The sequence below is a fragment of the Drosophila virilis genome, unplaced genomic scaffold, assembly GCF_030788295.1.
Source record: "Drosophila virilis strain 15010-1051.87 unplaced genomic scaffold, Dvir_AGI_RSII-ME tig00001562, whole genome shotgun sequence".
NCBI lineage: Eukaryota > Metazoa > Arthropoda > Insecta > Diptera > Drosophilidae > Drosophila > Drosophila virilis.
The window spans coordinates 743336-760538 of NW_027212843.1; the positions used below are offsets into that span (position 1 = coordinate 743336).

The 17203-nt window shown below is 34.9% G+C and overlaps 1 protein-coding gene across 1 annotated transcript in view; it reads right to left on the reverse strand.

The window, feature by feature from the left end:
- Positions 1–17203, reverse strand: part of LOC6636517 (BTB/POZ domain-containing protein 7) — a 43261-nt gene that overhangs the window by 14782 nt on the left and 11276 nt on the right. The gene's annotated exons all lie outside the window — the stretch shown is intronic.

A 17203-nucleotide genomic window follows, 5' to 3' on the forward strand; every position in this document is an offset into this window, starting at 1 on the left:
GGTATTGCGTTTAAAAGTGGTACTTTTCTTGGTTTACAGTCTTTTAGGTTATGTTGCCCAAGATATTAGCGAACTGTTTGTTCCGTCACTTTTATGTTAAGCTCTTTTTTAAGCTCGGTAGCAGGCTTGAATGGATCCTTCGTGTTCTGACGAATCAGTCTTTTGACATGAAGAGGGGTCATAGATTGTTATCGTCCGCGTGTTTCAATATTTTTTTGATAGTTTAAGATCTTTTTAATTATTTTATTGGAGGATCCTACAAATTGACCAACATCCCTGTAAGTTTTTCCGTCCAATATCAATTTTTTAATAAGATCGCGCTTCTCTGCAGTGCAGTGCATTCCACGTTCCATCGTAATGATTATTATTAACTTTTATGATAGAAAAAATGATATCTTAGTCAAAACTAATACGCACGTTCATTCTGCAAAGGCAATTCCGCGATATAACGAGGATTCGCTAAGAAAAGGGCTAATGGTGCTATTTTTTTTTTCTGCATTTTTGGGGGTTTTTTCTTAAAATCTCCCAAAAAAAGATATAGACAGAAATTTGAAGAACAATATAAAGAAAATCTACTTTCACAAAAATCGGAACAGTAATCGCATTTTTTTTTTATCAAGAACAAAATGTGTTGTAGTGGTGCTATTATTTTTTTCACAGCTGTAGGTACACACATACATTAATGCGCGTCTTTATTGAATTCTAAAATCTGCGTTGTATTGTATTGTATTGTTGTTTTCAGTGCTGTCTGTATGTTCTGCTCTTTTAATTCATTATTTTTTTCGTTCCAAGAAGTAAAAGATTGTCGACATAAATATGTACTACTGCAAAAGAACGGTGATATTATAAAAATAATAAATTAATTACGGCAGACGTCCATTGCTATATCAAGGCGGCAGTTTATACTCTTCTATAATATATATACTTTATGACGTCGGAGAAGTCTCATTCTATACGTTACATTTTTGTGATAAAAGTTTGATACCCTCAACAAAGGAATTTCATTTTGACATAAAATTAATTTTTTGCCAAAGAATAAAAAATGTTTGAGGTTTCACCAATGAATGACTCTCTGATGTTTATTTCGAAAATACTGACAAGCCAATTTTGGAATAATATTCCATATATACTGATAACCTAAATTGGTAAATGACTGCTTTTGTCTGTCATAGGGATTTTCGATTAAATCCCATTGAAGAACTTCTGCAATGTATTCGATAGTCTAGTATTTTATTATTTTCTTTTCTTTTATGTTGTAACATTCTGAGTTCGTGAGGCGTTCTGATAGTCGCGGCACATATATTTGGAATTTTAATATTTTGTCAGATTTTGTGACCTTTTTCCTTTCAATTTGTCGTCTTTTCAATAAAGATTTAATTATGTTTTGTGGGAAATCATTTTTCGTCAAAAGCTTTTTAATTTCATGTTTTTATTTTACTTTTAAAATCGTCCTCATCCTTTGCTACGGTTTCGTTACTCTTATCAGACGATAGAATTTTAATATCTTTATTTTCCTTCAATAATATTCGTGTCTTTTCCACTGTGTCCAGTATTGCTCGATGCCTAGTGTTCTGGTTGTTCTTGGTTGTATGCTCTTTTACTAATAAAGAGAATTTTGTGCGCGCTGACTGTTGTGTTTCTTTATCTGTTATGGTTATGGAAAGTCTCTTTTGCTGATTGTGAGAGCGAACTTCGGCGAAAATTATTGAAGGAAAATAATAATATTAAAATTCTATCGTCAGATAAGGGTAACGAAACCGTAGCAATGGATGTGGACGAATTCATTGCAGAAGTTCTTCAATAGGATATTATCAAATATCCCTATGATTGACTAAAGCAACGTCATATACCAAATACCATGTGGTGGGGAAAACAACAACAAATGCAATAGTGTTTACATGGGTACAACCAAATCGAAGCTGAAAACAAGGATCAGTTAACATAAATCAGATTTCAAATTTAGACATCAAAACAATATACAAAAAACAGCACTAATATCCCACTGTATGAGAAGCAATCACACACCACATTTTGATGAAACAACAATCTTACAACAAGAACCAAACTACAACAAACTGCACACATTGGAAATTCTAAACATTATTAACACACCCATCAACCAACGACTAAACTACAAGACAGACACAGAAAATTGCGCTCACTTATACAGATATCTCTTTAACATTTACAGACCTTTAAATAATGGTGCCCTGAAAACGGTTAGTTGATGTACAACCGAAATATATTAGAAGCAAAAGTTAAATGAAATTGTATTAATGTTTGTTTTTACAAGCCCACACCTCGAACCAGGCAACAAATATTTTAAATATGGAAAGGTCGCCAAAACCATCAACAAATACCTTTTATAAACAAAAGTTGAAATAAAATTATGACTAGCCAGTATATACTATTTATATTATAGAATTTTTATATTATTAAAGTTAAGTAAAGTAATAAGTTAATACGCAAAATAATTATATAGCCGTATATATCAGAATTCAACATCTAACTCTTACTAACTCCTAAATAATCTTTACCAGGTTCCACAGACAAAAGTAGGCGACAATTCGTAAATTATAGTAATATTGAAAAAAAAAATATGTGGCAGTTAACCTTGGTCAGCTGGGACGAGCAATCTCAAGCTTTTGTATATATGGATGACTTGATAGTCATTGGCAGTTCCAAAATATATATGATTAACAAGTAAGAGGTTCCAGTCGGGAGATCCCGACTAGGGGATACCCTGAACCCTCTTCTTCCAATATCAAATGCATATATATATTCTATTTTAGAAGCTATATGTCAAGTTTGGTGACTCAAGCTCCTATTATTTACCAAAATTGCCCAAAAAACAGGATATCGATATCGATTGCGTGGAAACGGAGTAAGTTATCGATTATCGGAAATTCGAAACTCGATCTGCGCAGGCACTAGGAGCACCTACATCTAAAATTTCAAGTCTCTAGCTCTTATAGGTTCTGAGATCCATGCGTTCATACATACAGACGAACGGACGGACAGACAGACGGACATGGCTAGATCGACTCGACTTTTGATGCTGATTAAGAATATATATACTTTATGGGGTGGAAGATGCTTCCTTCTGCCTGTTACATACATTTGGATTTTGCACAAATACAATATACCCTTATACCCATTTTTAATGGGTTTAGGGTATAAAAATGTCAGTAGCACAACCTTAAGCTATATCCTGAGAAATTCTCGCTTCTTTAGAAGTGACTTTTCTAGATCACAAAGGTTCTGACAAAGGTATTTTATCAGAAAGCAAAAACTACGATGTGTTTGAGTAACACCCAGATCCAACGGATGTAGATAGAAGATTTGTTGCATTTTGGATTATTCTTGCAGTTATATATATTAAAAATCAAAAAAAATATTTTTTTTTTTTTCGGTCAATGTAGAACAATATGACAAAAGGATTCGAATCAAACGCACTACTTGCCACCGTCTCTACTCGTACGCCATGTCCACAATTTATTTTCGCTGCGAAAAATAACGAATTATAATAGCAACACATAAATATAGCTTAGAATACAAGCCAATCGCAATAATAAAGCTGTTGATAAAATTAAAAAAAGACGCGTGGGAACTTTGCATTACAACCGACGTAAGTAACTAAGCGTGTGAAGAAGTTCTTACATAATAACAAAAGGATACGTATCTACCAGTAGAATGCGGTAATCTACTGAGCAATTACAAATTTTCGGTCATAAGAATACAAATTTTTAGTAAAATATCTTTATTGATAGAGATATAGCAGATCCGTTTTTAAGAATTACCTTCACAGATTTATGAAAAATGACATACGAAGTCTTAAAAGGCTTTACAAGACAACATAGCAGACAAAATAAATCCTACGCACGAAATAAAAATGAAAATAAACAAGAAAATGCTTCTATGCCCAACGTATATCAAGTCATTAGCAAAATTAGCAAAAGCTGGCAACTATTTAGCAAAGTTACAGAACCTTAAATGAATACATAAGTATATACATATCAGTTGAATAAACTAATTGGTACTTACGGCTTCAATATTTTATTAATTGCAATCACTAAGCATACACTATATAGAGTATTGCCAAAGACAATATAAACACTAAGATGAGTAACGCCATACAACAAAATGCTACTATGCAGCTTGATTTTTTGAAAATTGAGAACGAAAACGAAATCTGTAGCATTGCGCTCTCACAGCCGAGAGAACGAAAAAGCTATAAATAGAATTTGCTCTCAGCTTCGGCTTTATGAGGGCCGTGCAAGCAATTATGTTTGTTGCGTGTGAATATAACAGCATATTTGAATGTGTTGTTATCCACTGCTCTGGCAAAGTCTCTGGCTGGCACAGAAGCAATTTTCTTAGTTTTTTAGCGCAGATCACGACACGAAATTTCCGTTGATATATGAATGCATTTTGTGTACTAAGGTTGGCTCCGTACAAAATATATATTTTTAAGTCGAAGCAAATATTTATGAAATTTTTTATATTTGAAATTATTAATTAAATTATTATTATTTTTAAGTAATACAAAATAAATTAAGGAAATAAATGTGAAAATTTGTTGTTTTCAAAGATACATTTACAAGTTAATTTGAAATGTAATTGTATTTTCTTAATTGGAGAATAAAAATAATATTAATTTAATTTAGAGAAATTATGTAAATATTTGCATCGACTTAGAAATACATGTGCGGAGCCAACCTCAGTACACAAAATGCATTCATATATCAACATAAATTTGGGATAGGTCATGATCTGCGCTAGAAAACTAACAAAATTAATTTCTTGCCAGCTAAAGCCAGAGCAGTGAATAACAACACATACATACATACTTTAAAGTTCTTTTGAATGTATAATTCACGCATACACCCAAAGGTGCACGCACGCTATTGGCTGAGACAAGAACTTTTCTCGAGCATACACTGTCCAAAAAGAAAAGTGAAATCAATCTATGTGTGCTTTTTTCTTAACATAGTTATTGCGCAAGAAGCGCCTTGTGTAAAAATTATATAAGTACTTAAATTTTCCTGTAAAATTATTTGATAATATCTAGGGTAATATATCATTTTAATAAAGCATGCATTCCATGGATTAAGCACAAGCACTTTGCGTCGATCGTAACTTCTAAACTTTTTCGCTCAATGTACTTCGAAAACGAAGCGACGCAAAGCAGCATCGACCAGCTTTGCAGAAGGCAGGCTGGCGACTAACTTCGTAGCTCGTGTCAGCATCAGCAAGCCGCGACTTCGGCATTCGTTCGTCTGGTCTTTGGGGAACGAACAACCAGTCGGCAGGCATGCCGTACGCAGCCTCAAAGGCCAGATGAAAGGCCAGGCTAGAAATTTTGCGTCGCACTCAAATGTATGGGCGTTACTCATCTTAGTGTTTATATTGTCTTTGGTATTGCCATATTTCTGAACCAACAGAGCCCCAGAAGTGCTTACATCCATTGTGATATGCCTAACTAGAGTACGATACGACCAAACACTCAGCGTCAAGCCGTATCGCGCTAAATGCCTGTTTAAATTTATTACAGTCCTGTGCCAAATGTGTGAATGTATCACCAGCTTGCTTTTTAAGCTGGTGTTTCCCATGTTCTCACTTCAAAGCTTTGCAAAAAAATCAACAATATGCATATATTTACATTGTGTGTACATATATTTACATTGTGTGGTCATCGTTTCCTGCTTTCCGCGTGTTAATTTATGTGAACTCAGACAAATAGAATAACAAATTTACGCATTTACAATTAGAGAATTTCAGCTCTATTTACCATTGTTATTAGGCACATGCATAGATAGAGTCAACCAGAAATTTTGTAATTATAAAGTTGTGACAAAGCGGTTCGATCGGCAGTTTTCTCTTTTTTAGACAGCCTAGTCGCTGAGTCAATACTTCGATGGTAATGCTAGGAACTTAAGAAGGTTTTTGAATGCGCCACAATAAGTAATATCTATCGAAGAGAGACACACTGTAATAAAAGCGCAAGTTATAAACCCATTATCAAAGGTTCGTCACTCTGATAAAAGTAGCTAACATAAAGTAACAGGATACCAGATCTGAAATTAAACAAAATTAAAAAAAAATTATCAAAGGGGCATGCACGCATTCTGATTAGTACAGAAAGTACAACCGCAAATAAACTGCTCGATACTGTATAAGACTTGTCTGTTCAGATCAAAGCAAAAATCAAAGCTCTTCAAACTTCATCAGAGAAACTAAATAGCAAATTAGTATTCCCACGAGGTAGATCAGCTGACCAAAGTCTTAGACGGAGCCTATATAAGTGATGGACTAAATGCAGAACACGCTGTGTAACTATACAATTTATAACGCAGGCCGCCACGTTCAATATTATAAATGAACCAATTTACTAATTTGTGAACAGTTTTACAGTTACCTTAGAGATATAAATAGGTACCGTGGCAATGGTTATAGAAGTAGATAGCAACAGAAGAGATAGATAGAATAATCAAGTACGGAATAAGAAACTAAAGTATTAACATTGTTAGTTTACACAGGTGGAGATATATTATTATTAAAAGGAGGAGAACAAATGTTCATGAGCTGGAATATTGAGCATGGATTCCCCCACAAGATATTCATATTTTTGAATTGCATTTCCGAAAACCAACCAGGAGATCAAGCCAATATTTTAAAAGTCTATAGATTTAAAAAGTAACTGAATAAATCGTATCATAAATACGACACATTGTAGCTTAATAATAGAAAGATGTAGAATACGGCGGGAAGCCATTTTTCATTCCACCCAACAAAAAATTTAGCTTAAACTATACAACAGAAATTACCCGCAATACAAAACATGAGTGCTCTAGTCGGGAGTGCCCGACTAGGGGTTACCATAAAGATTCTAGCAAATCCAAATACACATCGCGGTGTTTTAAAAATGATTTCTTTGTACCTAAATAAAACCATGCCACCTGACAGCCATAACAAAAAATTTGTCTCGATGAAACATAAGTGAACTTAAATCAAAATTCTTCTAAATTTTAATTCTACTCGTACGTGCAAACAGTCCTCGGTTATGCCTTAATCCTTGTGCACCATGTAGATTTCTGCAGGGTTCTCTTTCCCTTGTTTATTGCGTACTAGAAATATGATACCGGTCACCACAGCGTTGATTGCCAGATACGTTTTAATTCCTCACCTTCGTGCTTGGTGCCGTTGTGGGCCTACGTTGTTTTCAAATCCGTTCTTAATGCTTATCTTAACAGGTCTGTCGTTGATAACGGTGTTACCGTTACCTCGTCAACCTTGATATTTGGCCCAGGTGGTACGGATATAAGTTGCATTGAACTACGGATTCAGTATGTAGTTCTTGTTTCGGGTATTTGTAAAGTTACGCTGGATGTGCGACTGGTAAAACAACTATCTTCTTGCAAACATACTTAGGCTTAGATAATTTTATAATTAGGTGATTTATGATATTACTTGCTAGAGCAGTACATTTATTAATTGAATTAAAGTACTACCTGTTTTATCAGTATTACTTTTAAATGAAAGTCGGCAATTATTTTCGAATTTACTACAACTTGTTCGCTACCATTAGATTCTCTAGCTGTCTATTTGTCTATTGTTTTCGTAAATCAGTTCAGCTTCTATTAGAGTGTGTAATCTGAGTGGGTGTTATCAACTTTATATTCGATCGTGCAATCCATAATAAAAGTTTATGAACATATGTACCTATACCAATGAAAATTTAAGTATTTGCACTACACAATATAATGAACAAGTAAAAGACCTATTCTATGAGAATATAAAAACATATATACAAATCTTGTATGAGCCGATTTTCTTCACCTAAAGTAACCTATTGAACCACCTCCCCTTTTATAAGAACAGTTGTCTGAAAATAGCTTATATTTATTATTCAACGCATCTTCTACACAATATGCTATTCTGTCTGAACGGATCAGCTGTCTTTTATCTCGCTCCCACGTCAGGAAACTGTTTTGGCGTACTCTCATCCTTATGAGTTGTGCGATAGAAAGGCATCTTTATTTTTCATCTTGCTCCCACTTCAGGAAACTGCTTTGGTTTACTCCCAGTGCACTTTAATTATGTCTAGATACCGTTTAGATGCTTGTGTGCACATGTGTACGACAAGCAAAAACGACAAAACAAATTCAATTTTTTCAAATGTCGAAGGGCCACGGCATTTTAACTTATTATCGTTGCTAAGGGTACCTAAGCGTTGCCATGTGTGTATTTAAAATATTTTGGACTTGCTATTCACGCATACTTGCAGATTTTGCACATACACACACAAATGTGTGTGAATAAGCTGATGATGGGTGCATTGATGAGAGTAAGTCAAAGCTGTTTCCTTTTGTGGAAGCGAGATAGCAAATAGCGATTATTTTCTATCGCATAAATCATATAAATACAGTGCCGCTCAACTGAATAGGTTTGAAAAATATTTCTTCTATTTTTATTTCTCTCTTTGTTCCTATGGCATTTTTTCCTTCTCTCCTTTTTTGTTTTGAACATTCATTTGTTTAATCATAATATGACAAAAAAATTTAACGGGTTCTATGCAACGGTAAATCAGAATTTTTGCATTCATCGTGAAATTCGCTAAATGTATTGTCTATTTTTGGCTCATCTGATTAGGTTTGACAACTTTGACTTCACTTTTTGATTGACTGCGTGATTGAAAACATATAATTTCTTTGGTCTACTTAAATTTAAAGAAATTGCTGCCATTTTTTTTAAATATGGATCGGGGAAAATCTTTATCCGATTTTGAAAAAGGTGACATGGGACAAGGAGTGGAAGGCTGTGGTCTTCTCCGACGAAAATAAGTTCGATCTCGACGGACCGGATGGCTACAACTATTATTTTCACCATATGCGAAAAGAGGAATGCTTTTTGAGTCGTCATCACTCCTGTACAGGAGGCGTAATGGTTTGGGGAGCCATATCGTTTTATGGAACTTGCGAGCTGCAGTTTGTTTCCTCAAAGATGAATGCAAATGCCTTCAAGACTGTGCTCCAAAGGCTTTTCCCCAGTTTTCCGAAATTTTTGGAACTATTCAATGGACGTACCAACAAGACAACGCCCTCATCTATACAGCCCGGGATAACAGACCAGAATGTCAACTTGCTCGAGTGGCCGCCATACTCCCCAGACATAAATATTATTGAGAACGTTTGGGGACCCTGGTTGAAGCGATTAAAAAAGCCTCGTCAACTATTTCACTGAGTGAAATTGAAAAATATTACGATAAGAAATATTGCTGTGAATAATTTTTTTTTATAGTTTTGTTGGTCAAACCTATTACTTGAGCCAAAAATTATGTAGATTTTCAGCTATGTTTTTGAATATATAATAAAAAAAATATAAAAACGAAACCAAACAAAAAAAAACTTTTGTATTTTAAAAATAATTGATCGTACTTAACAAAATTTATTTGGTTTAAATCCGAGTGCTCGTTATGAAGATATTATGTTCTAAATCTAAAAATAAGTCAAACCTATTCAGTTGAGCGGCACTGTAATAGTAGGCCCAAGCTATTTCCTGAAGTAGGAGCGATATAAAAACAACCCGAACAAAAATGAAGACGACGTTGACAAGATGTCAACAATTTTTAATGTCCCCATTAATTGCCCTGCATGTCTTATCTATATGTTGTTTGGTTAGTGCTAAGTAGTTGTATGTGCGGTTGAATTCTATTATCTACTTTCTGAAACAGTTTAATGGTTTCTCACATTGAGTAATAAAGAAAAAGAGCAGGCGTTTGGATCAACAGCTCTTCTTAGAAATACTTCCTGAGCGAAAGCGAAGTTGCAAACAAAAATTGCAAACACAACACCCTGCTGTCTGCTACTTCTGCCGATGCGCAAAATTCAATGACAATTTCAAAACATTTTCCATAAAAACCAACAACAAAATTAATCAAAACAAACGACTCGACAATGAAAAAAGCTCACCACAAATTCTGTCATTTTTTGTTTGAGGTTACAGCCTATTCTGCACCCTTCTAACTCATTGTTGTGGCACTGCTATGCCTATAATTCGCAAAATTAAGCCTTCTTCTCCATTTGCTTTCAACTCACTAGCAGCTCGGCAGATTTGTATCATTTTTCATTTTTCGACCAGCAAGGCACCCTCTTTCCCAAAATAGGGTATTATAACTATTCATAAGGGATGTAACCAAATAACACACACCATCTTATACAATTTTATCCGATGTCTATGAAAAATATAATTTTGTATTTAGTGTGCAACTATGGGTACAATTATTAATAATTGTTTTCTTGAAACATTATGTACCATTTCTTTAAATAAGAGTATAAGTGCCGCGACTCCCCAAATAGTTGTATGTGTGTCTCATTTCACACATATTGGTGCAAATCTGCATTTATGTATGTGTCTGCCAAGCCAAGGGACGGCTAAGAACTTAAGAAGATTGCAATATTCTTTTGCACATGTGACGTCACATCCTAAGGCTTTTTGCGTGCGATCATTTCATATTTAAAATGATTACATATGTCAATCAATTATTTACTATAAAGGACGCTGTTCATGAATCATTAAATGTACATAATAAAGGTTGGAATATACAGTCTGTCAAGAATGAATTTACACATTGACTAAAAATGCAAAAATTTTAAGCTTATAATGATGAGAATGAACTATTTATTTTAGTATATTGGTTAATTTATTTTTTTTTAATATATTTACTTATCCCTCTTACTTAAAAATGTTACAAAAAAGGTAAAATTTGGTAGCAAATTCAAGAAACTCTACACAAATAATAAAAAGTGACTTTATACTTAATATATACGGAAAAAATAATGGAAATTAAAGTTTAATATTTAGTATGTCCGCCCTTAGCATTAATGATACATTGAAGTCGGGTTTTCATTGATTATATTAATTTTTTCAAGTCATATTTTGTTGGTAACTTGCCACTCATCTTAAATAAGGCTATAAGTTTCGATTAAGTTTTTGGCTGCCGTTTAGCCACTTTTCTCTTCAGAAAAGACTATACATTTTCTATGGGATTTACGTCTGGACTCTGGGCAGTTGTATCCATCTTTTTTCAGCAGTTAAAGAGATGGCACCATATTCGATTTGTGCTTTGGGTCATTGTCTTGATAAAATTTAAAACATGGTTTGTTAACTCTTCTGAGCCCAAATTTAAGAGCACTGTTCCACAAGTGACTTTTCAAAATATTGAGATATTGCTGCGCATCCATAGTGGTCTCAATAAATGCCAAATCTTCAACTCCACTGCTTGAAATGCACCCCAAAATCATCACTGAAAATTTTTCAAATTTTACAGTTCTGATTAATTTTATTAATTTTATGTTCTGATTTTCCAACGAAGTTAACGGCTTCCGCCATACTCTACTAGGCCCATTATTGTAGTAAAGCATTATTTTTGAGGGAAAGAAAGAAGCATATTGGCGAGGCACAATCGTTTTTCACTGTTTATTTAAGAAAGGAGAGGTTTCTTGTGCGCAGCTCTTGACTTGTATTTATTGCGAATTATGGCTGGCCTAACTGTTACCTCCCTTGCAAGAGATCTGGTTGAGATCATTAAACGCTAAGATCGCTCCGCTATTTTAGGCTTAGGTCCACCTCCACTTTTGGGTTCCAACGTACCTTCATTTTCAATGCGTTTAAGACGTTGTACATATATGGTCATCCGTGTAACATAAAGCATTGCTGATAGCTCGAGAACACTCTTTCCCTTCTGGACAACTACAAAGAATAATTTTTTGCCTGGCATCTTTGAAAAATGCAAAAGCTTCTCAAAACATGTGTTATCATTAAAAATAACCGCCGAATGAAAATGAAATACAAATGTACATTGAAAACAATTCAAAGTAAAGAATAGATAACGGTAAATGCACCGTTGTTCTTGGAATATTGACAAAAAGGGAGGACAAGAATGTCACACTAGTCAAATTTGTGTTTATTTATTTATTTTTTTGTTGTTTCTTATTGCTAAAATTGCATTTTACCGAGACTCTATTTTGCAACAACAACGTTGTAGAAACGACAGAGAATCCCGCAAATAACACAGTGGCATTATTTGTCTCTTTTCTTTGCACTGGGTTTCCTATGTCCTCGTCATGGCTGACAAACCTATTGTCGATCAAAACGGGTGATGAAGAACGAATTGGGTTTCGTGCGCACTGTTGTTGTTTTGCAAGTAATTTGTTGGTGCTTCCTATGTTAAATGAGCTAATTTTTTGGGTTTTCGAACCAACCCGATCTATGTCTCGCGTTGACATTCTGTTTGGACAATTCGTCTGCTATTATATGAAGAAGGAAAATTAATCATCAGAAATCTACTGGAGAATAACGGTAACCATACATCCCATATTACCCCACGAAGGGCAAACAATTAGAATTGTTGTAAATGAGGCATACTCAAGAATTGGTCTTACAAATGATTTATAAAGGGTATTTGTCGTGTCAATATAGGTAAAATATAGTTCTTTGATGCCCCAGTGTCTATTAAAAATTTAAGTTTCTCTTTTATTAACGGAAGCTGGGAGACTCCTCTAAAAAATGAACTGTTTCAAATTTTTAATCCCTTTCATCCTCTATTTCTGTGACAGCTGTGAATGCTGCGTGCTCATAAGCAGAATCTGAAGAATTCCTGAAGAGGTCCTCTTTAGCTATCTCATTGACTCTTTCACGCCACTGTCCATCCAAACTATTTGATATTTTCAACTTTTTATAATTACTGTTTTCGAGCGGCTAATACTCTTTAACTGTATACCTATTGGCCGTGCTGCCGGTGAAAGTTTGTCTGAGAAAGTTGCAAAAATCTTGGATCTACAACCAATTTTGCAACCGGGTCGTGAACATTATTTAAAAGTTTGGGCTTTGGTTTTGCCTTTTTTCTACCTTTTAGTCACCTTGCATGCTGATGCTGGTAGTCTTCAGGATACTATTTATAGGTGGCAACTCTTTGGGCTGAGCGGAGAAAAGAACATCGGTAAGGTCCCTTCAATGTACACGTACTGTGCCAGATAGACATCATACTCCTTGATAGTTTTCATTGTTAAGGTGAGCTTCTTCTCAGCCTTGTCATAGAATGGCCGCTTTTCGGAATACGTAAGGGTCAATCTAGCTATAATGACATCAAGATTAAATTTTGTGCTGAAAGAGGCTAGCGTCTTGTCAGCTGTGCTTACACATGTTTCACAACACCAAAAGAAATCTGGATTAATCATCGCAAAAAACACGAAATGTTCGGGAAAATTTATACGTTTTCCAAAAATGTTACATTTTCGGAAATGTTTAAGAAATGTGGTCAGTGAACACAGGCTATTATTTGATTTTTTACCTAATAATGGCGTGATTATCTTATGATCTACATGCGGCCTTTGCCGCTTACCCCCAAGACACATAGTGTTCGATTCTGGGAGTCCTTACAATGGAGTGAGTTTCGTCGCAACGAACACCTGTTTCCAGTGTCACATCTTCATACATTTCTACATCAGGTTCCGAGATTGACTCCTATTGTGTTTTGGTTTGTAAGCTCCTTTATTTTGCTATTAAACTCGTCGTTTTGGAGCTTCAATAGAAATATTTTTTTGCGTGGCGTAAATATTCATATTCATTATGGCTTTAATCGATATTATAAATATTTCTAAGGCTATCTCGACGTCCGGTGTTTTTTATTCAAAACAAAAAAGAAACACAAGGTACTTGTATTTTCATCATGTTTCAACTGTACTTTGACAACCGTCTTCAGGGCAATAGCACAAAAACAAAAAACAATTAATTTAAATTAAATTAAACAATTTAAATTTGTTTTACATATCTGCACTCTTTGACGTGGGGGTTGAAACTATTTAAAAATTCAATACATGTTTGTATATATGAGCGCAGTTTCGGTGTCCGTTTTGTAGTTTAGCCGCTTGTTGTTTGGTGTGTTTATTATTATTTATCTGTCGTTTTAGTGTTGTTCTTGTTGTAGAATTGTCATCGTATGAAATTTATTGGGTGTTTGCTTTTCATACAGTGGGTCATTAGCGCTATTTTTTATACCCTGAACCCATTAAAAATGGGTATAAGGGTATATTGTATTTGTGAAAAATCCAAATGTATGTAACAGGCAGAAGGAAGCATCTCCGACCCCATAAAGTATATATATTCTTGATCAACATCAATATCCGAGTCGATATAGCCATGTCCGTCTGTCTGTCTGTCTGTCCGTCAGCCCGTATGTATGAACACAAGGACCTCAGAACCTATATGAGCTAGAGACTTGATTTTAAATGTAGGTGCTCCTAGTGTCTGGCCAGATCGAGTTTGTTTCCGATAATCGATAGCTTACTCCGTTTCCAAGCAATCGATAAAAATAGATATCGATATTCTGTTTTTTGGCAATTTCGGTAAATAATAAGAGCTAGAGTCACCAAACTTGACATATAGCTCTTAAAACAGAATATATATATGCATTTGATGTTGGAAGAAGAGGTTTCAGGGTATCCCCTAGTCGGGATCCCCCGACTAAAACCTCTTGTTGTATATTGTTTTGATGTCTTAATTTGAAGACAAACTCGTTCTGAGTTATTGTTGTTATACCCTAGCAGAGGGTAGTATAACTTTGTCCATATATTTTTGATCAGTATCAACAGCCAAGTCGTATTTGTATGTCCGTCTGTCTGTTTCTATTCGAACTAATCTCTCAGCTTTAAAGCTATCTTTATGAAGTGCTTCTTGATATTGCACGCAGAACATATAGTGCCGCTCAACTGAATAGGTTTAACTTCTTTTTTAGACTTAGAACATAATATCTTCATAACGAGCACTCGATATAAACCAAATAAATTTTGTTAAGCAAAACGATCAATTATTTATAAAATACAAAAGTTTTTTTTGAAAATCTACATAATTTTTGGCTCAAGTGAATAGGTTTGACCAACAAAACTATAAAATAAAATTATTCACAGCAATATTTCATGGCAAGCCACGGTCGCGTTGTCCTGAAATTGTCTTCCCCCAAATGTTCTCGATAATATTTATGTCTGTGGAGTATGGCGGCCACTCGAGCAAGTTGACATTCTGGTCCTTAATCCACTGTTTTGTAACCCGGGCTGTATGGATGGGGACGTTGTCTTGTTGGTACGTCCATTGTATAGTTCCAAAAATTTCGGAAAACTGGGGAAAAGCCTTTGGAGCACAGTCTTGAAGGCATTTGCATTCATCTTTGAGGAAACAAACTGCAGCTCACAAGTTCCATAAAACGATATGGCACCCCAAACCATTACGCCTCCTGTACAGGAGTGATGACGACTCAAAAAGCATTCCTCTTTTAGCATATGGTGAAAATAATAGTTGTAGCCATCCGGTCCGTCGAGATTAAACTTTTTTTCGTCGGAGAAGACCACAGCCTTCCACTCTTTGTTCCATGTCATGTGATCCCGCGTAAATCAAAGTCACGCTTCCTTCCATGCATCATTGAGAGGTTTTTTTTTTTTTTATTTTTAATCTCTTTAAGTGTTTAGCACTCCGAATAACTCGTTTTACCGTTGCCAAACTAGCATTTACACCGCATTCATCCCTGATTTTACTGGCAGAGAGGTGGGAATTCGAAGCAGTTCGAAGGATTAGTCGCCTCTCTGATGCCGTTGTAGCAGATTTTTTTCCTCCTTTCATTTTTTTTCCCATAATCGGCTTCATTACGAAGGAAGTTGCTTACCACGTTTTGGCTTCGACCAATCTTCTTTTATATTTCATTATGTTTTAGGCCAGATTCAATATAGCATTTAATTTGTCCTTTTTCAAAATCGGTTATTGATTTTCCCCGATCCATATTTAAAAAAAATGGCAGCAATTTCTTTAAATTTAAGTAGACCAAAGAAATTATATGTTTTTAATCACGCAGTCAATCAAAAAATTAAGTCAAAGTTGTCAAACCTAATCAGATGAGCCAAAAATAGACCATACATTTAGCGAATTTCACGATGAATGCAAAATTCTGATTTACCGTTGCATAGAACTCGTTACATTTTTTTGTCATATTATGATTAAACAAATGAATGTTCAAAACAAAAAAGGAGCGAAGGAAAAAATGCCATAGGAACAAAGAGAGAATTAAAAATAGAAGAAATATTTTTCAAACCTATTCAGTTGAGCGGCACTGTTGGTCGGAACCAACAAGATCGGAACGATAGCCATATAGCTGACATAGAAACGGTCGGTCTAAAAGTAGGTTCTTGTTCGAAAAACTTTTTTGTTTCCCAAGATATCTTTACCAAACTCGGCATTTATTAGTTTTACTAAGCTCTTTATATACTATATACTTTACATACGGACTTCTCTATCATATAGCTGCCATAGGGGCTATCGGTCGAAAATAATGTTATTGCATGGAAAACTTTTTTGCTTTACAAGATATCTTAACCAAACTCGCCAATTAGAAGTTTCCTGAGTGTATGCAAATTTTTATTTACATCGGACCACTTATCATATAGCTGCCATAGGAACAAGCGGTCGAAAACTAGGTTCTTGCATTGAAAAGTTTTTGTTTTTCCAAAATATCTTAACCATACTCATCATTAACTATTTTCCCCGCGCGTTTTTTTCTCCGCAACACGGTATTTTGTATATAACGTAACTTTGGTCTCTCCTTGGTTTTTTCGCCTTCTTGTTGTACCCTACAGATTTCGTGAGGCGTTCGGATAATCGTGGTATGTAAGAGATTTGTATATTTTAGTAGACTGTGTTGGCTTCTGTGTTCTGATTTGCCTTTTGAATAAGTTTCTAATTATATTCTGTGGGAAGTCATTAAAAGTAAAGTTGTTTAAATTTCATGTTCGATTTCTTTGTAGAATATTGTGTCCGATATGTTTTTTATGCTTCTAATATAGTTAACGGATGCATTTATCATAATACTTTTTGGGTGGTAAGAGTTAAAGTTCAGTTTTCATCCAGAGGCTATGGGTTTCTTCTGCGTTTTTGAAGAGCGAGAGACATTACAACGAAACACGACAAACTACGAAATTAACGAAACCTTGATTATCAGACAACACTTAAAGAGAATGGTTTGTAGACAAAACGAAAGCCGATTTCCCGCCAAACATAGAAACGTTGCTTGCGAAAGGGCCAAACTTGACACTCCCGATTAATAAAAAAGAATGTCGTCTCTTAAGATGTGTTGCGGACGGGGAAGAATTGGTACAGACGA